Source organism: Mus pahari, chromosome 2 (genome assembly GCF_900095145.1).
Source record: "Mus pahari chromosome 2, PAHARI_EIJ_v1.1, whole genome shotgun sequence".
In the NCBI taxonomy this organism is placed as follows: domain Eukaryota; kingdom Metazoa; phylum Chordata; class Mammalia; order Rodentia; family Muridae; genus Mus; species Mus pahari.
Genome location: NC_034591.1, coordinates 17,938,799 through 17,945,339, shown reverse-complemented (window position 1 = coordinate 17,945,339; position 6,541 = coordinate 17,938,799). Strand labels below are relative to the sequence as shown.

The 6,541-nt window shown below is 42.6% G+C and overlaps 1 protein-coding gene across 5 annotated transcripts in view; it reads right to left on the bottom strand.

Annotated features, from left to right (window-relative positions):
* Kmt2e (lysine methyltransferase 2E) overlaps positions 1-6,061 on the bottom strand; it is a 69,492-nt gene extending 63,431 nt beyond the window's left edge. For all 5 annotated transcript variants that reach the window (XR_003843013.1, XM_021188297.2, XM_021188289.2 and 2 more), the window contains exon 1: positions 5,697-6,061. The gene's annotated coding sequence lies outside the window, so the exon portion shown is untranslated. The remainder of the gene's footprint in view (positions 1-5,696) is intronic.
* Between the last annotated feature and the right edge of the window lie 480 nt (positions 6,062-6,541).

Below are 6,541 nucleotides of genomic sequence, written 5' to 3'. Positions count from 1 at the left end.
AGAAAGAAAGAAAGAAAAAAGAAAAAGAAAAAGAAAAAGAAAAAGAAAAAGAAAAAGAAAAAAAAAGAAAAAAGAAAATTATCTTAGAGGGTACAGGACCATCAACCATCAATATAGATGGCTCTGCAGGTAAATACTGCACAAGCTTGAGTCCTGAGAGAACCAACTCCTGAAAGTTGTCCTTTGACCTCCACACACATGCCCTCAATCATATACAATGCATGCGCGCATGCGCGCGCGCGCACACACACACACACACACACACACACACACACACCAAAATATAAACTTTATAAAAATCACCTTAAAATTTTTTTTAAAACTTTACAAGTAAATCCCACTGCCGTATCTTAGCCTTCTGTCCTTAAGGCTCAGATCTTAAGTACTACAACCATGCTGGCATGGATACAGGTCGATTACTCAATGTTCTTTCTCAATAATAAACTTCAGGACTGAGAGTGCCCCTTCTTTTCGATTAATTCTATATTAAGCAATCTAGGAGTTACTAGGAGTTGCTTTTCTTCCACAGATGCAAAAATATGAAATGAGTATGATTGTTTCGGGGAGGGGGGAGGGGGGCAGGACTGGTGACTGGACTGGGGATTGAACTCAAGGATGGGAGAGAACGAGTTGCAGCCCCAACCCTCCGTTATTGTATTATTTTCTAAATTATCTCTTCAGCTGTAAATCCAGAATAATGTGATTCATTCCATGTTCTTCATGCATGTGTTCATTATACTTTGTACAACTCCTCACGCTCTTCCTGGGCCCTTCTGCCCCTCTGGCTCATTATTTCCCTCCAACAGTTCCTGCTCTGATTTCATGGATTCAGTTACCATTTCCCCATTCCTTGGTTCTCATTCTCTTACACCCAGATTTCACACTTTTAAGAACTACACAAACAAACAAACAAACAAACAAAACACACAATATTTAAAAATATTAGATGAGTGGCTGATTATTTACCAATGAAATCAATGCATTGCAAGTCACTATGTACAAACTAGAAGCTCCTGGGTCTGAGGATATAGCCAAGTGAGCAGAGTGCTTGCTCAGCATATGTCGAGCCCTGGACTCAACCCCTAACAGATCAACTAGGTCTGGTGGTACCCAGCTGTAATCCTGTCATTTAATAGTGGAGGCAAAATAATCACAAGTTCAAGGTCATCCTACTCGTAGCATGCTCAGGCCAGTCTGAGATACATGGGACTCTGTCTCAAAAATTAAGACTTTAAACACTTTGGATAAATAGCAAAATGAGATTTCCAATAAAGCCATAAAATTCATCCAACAACAGGAAAATGGCTTTCTTAAACTATCAACAATAAATTAACCAAGAGGGAAAAACAACTGATTTTGTATCAAGTGAATTTTTACAAGGATTTTTCTGATTCTTATTTAAAAAACATCAGACACTAAACATCAATAAAAACTTTTCATATGCTTAATGATACAAATAAGATCTTCTTAGTCTGGATCACCACCATTTGATTTTTAATTTAGCACTTAGCCTGTAAGTTCACAAGAACAATTTCTTTGCCTCATAATATGTTCTCTATAACATACTTATAGCTTAATAACGCTAGGTTAATCTTTAGTTAATACTATCTACTTTTAACAGTGCAAAACAATTTCAACCTCAAATACTGCTCTTTCATATTAAATATTTAATTAATACAAAAACAATCAGTTTGGCATTAAGTAAATAAGGCTCCTTCCGATATTTCTTCATAACAAAAGTCACTCAGATTCTTGAACTCTGCCCAAAGCTAATAATATTCACACAGCAATGTTTGGAGTAGATAGGGCCTTCCTTTTATTGAGGCAGTAACTAAAAAATGTATTTTGCCATAAAGTAAAAATAATTCTCAAAAACACATGTATTTAACATTTGTTCTGAGACATAACCAGAAACAGTCCCTGATTAACCCATTTTGAAGTGTATGTTCACTTTTTAAAAAAGCTTTAAATTAAACATATAAATGAGCATCTATCATCTGCTAAGAATAAACCTTTTAAAAATAAAAGCTATTATACCTTAAAATGTTTTAATAATATACCATCCTTTCAGACAACTGCATACTACTAATACTAATATTCCCTAATTAGTTCTAATAATCCTTCTAATGCCATTACTATTTCAAAGTATACATAAAAATTTGAAAAGATAAAATTTAACATAGGAAAAATGTAAATTTGCATAATTACTTCATAACTAAGCAAAAATAAACTTTTTTTTAACATTTAAATATCACCATAGTAGTACACGTCTGTTTCAGTAGCAGTTTCCAGGGTGGCAGAGCCATTCGAACTATCTCACACATCTTTAAAAATATAACTATAGGTTTAAGAGATTAATACTCAAAAATGAGTGTAATACCTTTATAAATTAAGATACTAATTTAAGAAGTAATAGTTGCCCTCATCAATAAGGAGTATATGTGAAGCTTCTCTGGCTGGAAGAAGTGAGGGCAAGTTAGAATCATAGGAGCATTACTGCTACCCATAACCACTACTAATAGTCAGCTATTACTGCCACTATAAATACAGAGTTGACGGAAATGGAAATGGGCAAAAGTTCTCAATTCAAACTGGGATCAAAAAGATACTTTGTAATGACAACAAAAATCAAGTATCATCAAATTGCAGTCTCTAAAGATAAATTTTTAGAAAGTAATTTTACTCTCCAATCACAGGTTTTCTATAGATCCACATGAACAAATAAGCAGGTAACCACTCTACGTTAGCTATTCCCAGGAACAAAGACTATTTGTGAGTTTCCTCCCAAGAGTCCAAATGCTTCAAAATTCTCTGGGAACAGAAATCCCACATAACCTGTTAATCAATTTGCCTCTTCCATCCTAACCTAATGAAGGTGCATTGTTTATAAAGTAAAATAAGATAACAAACACTTAAAGTTACTCCTTATTTTACAGGATTCAAAACAAAAGAGAAACAAACAAAACCAAAAGGAGGCTTTCTTTTTTTTTTTTTATTTCTAACTTGATGTTTTTTTATGTGAAACCAAGTTAGCCAATTATTTTGTGTATAGACCTGACCAATATCAATAAAGACAACCATAGCATATATAGACAATATTCCTTCTTCTTGCTACATAAATTTATAAAACACTAATTTCATGCACTAGATAGGAAGCTCAAATACCAATCATCAAGTTAAAAGTACCCACCTTGTTCTAAAGCACAAACCTTAAAACTATGGAGCCCATCTACTGTACCTAGGGTTTTGAGTCAATCCAGAGTCTTACGTAAATAAGTGACTCCAAATTCCAACACAAACTCTCCCACTACCAACCAACATTTCATTATATAATATTTCAAAAATTCTAAGGTTGTATACCTGATTACTCGCTGGCATGTAAAATTATCTAATCCCATTATTTCCACAATTATTTTGTAGAATGTACCTAACATGGGCTAGTTCATATACGCACAATATGAAGTACAACCTGCTCTAAGGTTTATACAGAGGAGAAAGACTTGTGAAAGATGTGCGCTCTCCAACCTTTTTAAGTACTTCTGGACTGAAAAGCACTCATCTTTCAGCTGCTACACAATCAGAATCATCATTCAACCCATTAATGGCCCACTCATACCTTGCTATTTAGAAAAAAGATAGCCCTCCCAGGATGCAAATAAACTGTAACCAATCACACTTTTAAAAGTACAGCTGAATGACACCTGAGATTTAATTTTCTATTTCAGACTTTAAGATTTTAACGATGGCATAAAACGGATTCAAGTCCCTCTTATGAAATGCTTTTATTTAAGGACTATCACAACAAATAAGTCCCCCAATCCAGTAGGGAAATGGGCATGGGGGAAGGAATGAAGACCAAAGCCTTATTTTTTAACTTACATAATGATGATAGTATGCAATAAGACAAATTTAAGAGGCAGCAAAGCACAGAGTGTCACCTTACCACATATACAAGCAACTGGAAATGATTAGAGCTTTAAATACAGGAGAAAACAGAGGCGACACAAACAACGGTTAGAAAGAATCCTTCTCTCCAGAGAGTAGCAGGGTTAAGTCTGTTTGTGCAGCTCCCTAAATTTTACTCCAAAACAGAATACAAGAACCAAAATATACAAAATTAGTTAGGAGTTGAGTGAGAAATGTTTAACTGAAGGTAAAAATTCCCAATCATGCAAAATGGGCTACTTAACAACACATTTTACTTTGACATATTAGTTAAAAATGGGTGATTTAAGGTCAACACAAACTATTATCTGCATCTAATAAATGTTTAATGTTTAAAAGCCCCCGACCATGAAATTTCCAAGGCCAAATGTCTTATTGTTTTCAAAAGTGGTGTTGTTTTATTTGCCTCGTAGGAAAACCCAATAAAATTAATCAACTATAACACAGCACTGTAATTTGCAATAAAATTGACGAATTTTTGTAAATGGCTTGGAGAAGGGGGGGGGGCAAGCCCAATCTTTTTCATGTAAACATAATAAGCTTGTAATACACTGCAGACAAACGCACTGCATGGGGTGTGGAGGACCCGAGCTGATTAGATTACCACAACATCAGCCTGGGGCCGCCATTTTTAGAATCTGTAAAGGACAAAAGAGGGAAATTACAGTTTTTACTCTCCATCTCAGACATTAAAGGGAAAGGGAGACTGTTTCCCAATTAGGTATTGCTATCTTCAACCTAGAGCTGAAAGCACCTCACTTGATTCTTCTCCAAGGTCTCCAGAACTCCAAACACATATATATTAGCTACATCTCTAAAGGATGAATAAAATGAGCAACACCGATATTTACTCTAGAACAAACTCCAGTGATTTCCCTCTGACTTTAAATTTGATCATTCTTGAGAGGCAGTCTAGATAGGGCGGATCTAGGCGGAACTAAAGCCAGTCAGGCAAGCACCCGGGATTGTTTTTTCTCTCCCTCCTCCCCCGTTTAGCACAGGGAACCGTTTGTTTCTCATCTCTGTCTGCTGCCACCGCGTCGGTGCCAATCCTTCGGTCAAAATAAGCTTTCCTGAAATGAGCCATATTGTGGATTCTAAGGCTCTGGCACAGTAAAGGACGGCAGTAAGGCAAGAAGAGCGGGGGAGGAGACTGGGAAGGCTGGGTACTGACTGGGGTGACCACCTTAGGGGCGGGTTTACCCTCTCCGGAGAGGATGAGGAGCGGTCTCTCTCCTACAAAGAGAGATGCCCAAGGCGTTCTTTTAGCCCCTTTCACGTTTAAGAGAACATTATGCCACCGAGTGGCCGGGAACAAGAGCAGGAAGAAGAAAATGGGGCCTAAACGTCTTCTCTCTGCACCCGAACAAGATGCAGCTAGAGGAGGGGAGAGCTGGCAGCTCGCGGGACCTCTCCGACACAAGCCCTACCAGTCACAGGCCTCCTTCCTCACCCCAGGCCTGAATCCGCTGCCAGGGAAGAGGGCGCCCCCTCCCTAACTCCCACTCTCAAGGGGGTTTAACTGCCAGTTTCCCCTTCCACAACCCCAAAACCCGCCATAATGCCCCGGTGCCAGGGACAGGCAGGAGAAAGGACACATTCGATTTCCACGAGCGACGTGGCCCCCAGCACAGGCGCCCGGGGTTCAGTGTGGACGCCCGGCTCCCGAAGGACAGCGACCCTCTCTCCCTGGAGCCCTAGGTCCCCCCACCGCGAACCCCACGACACCCACAGACACGACAGGCACTGACCTGTGATGGTCACACACCAGACACCCGAACCCTGTTATCGGCTCGACCCCGGGCGAGGTTCTCCACACCTCAGCGCTCGGTCGACTCCCGACGACAGCCACTGCGGTCGCAGGACCGACTCCACACCCCCTCCCCAAGCAGCAGCGCGCAGCGTCTTCAGCGGGAACCCGGGCGTCGGGCACTGCGGGCCACGGCAGGAAGGACGAGGAGACGCTGAGGCTGCTCCGAGTGTCTATGCCCCGTCTGCTGCCGCTCCCGAACGCAGGCTCGATCTCCGACTCGGCCCCCTGCGCCCGCTCAGTGTCACTGCTTCTCGCTCTGGGAAAATGGCGGCGGCGACGGCGGCGGCGGCGGCGGCGGCAGCGGCGGCGGCGGCGGCGGCAAGCGCACGGGGCGCGCCCGCCCCGCTCCGCAGGGGCAGGGGGGAGGGGACGAAGCTACTCGCCGCCATCTTGGTTACGGGCTGCGGCCCGACGCGGCCTCTCCGCCGAGGCGTGGGGACGTCACGCTAGGGGCCGCGAGCCGGCCAGACGCTCCGTCTTTCCCACGGCAGGTGCACTCATCCATCCATCCGCCGACGGTTGGGGAGGCCTTGCTAGCTGGTGGGCTTGGCTCTTTCCCCGTTGTCCCCGAGTAGCCCTCGAGCCTGGATGTAGGTGAGCGTGAGGATGCTACTAGTGGGTAGAAGGAGGACGGCGGGGACGGGGACGACCCCCCTCCCGTCACTTGCTAAGGCGAGGCACTTGCTCCCACCCCACCCCCAAGCAGCCTCAGTCCCCGCAGCCCCCTCCCCCGGCCTGGCCTGCCAGCGCAGGGGGAGCCCGGTCGGATTGTCACTCGACGCC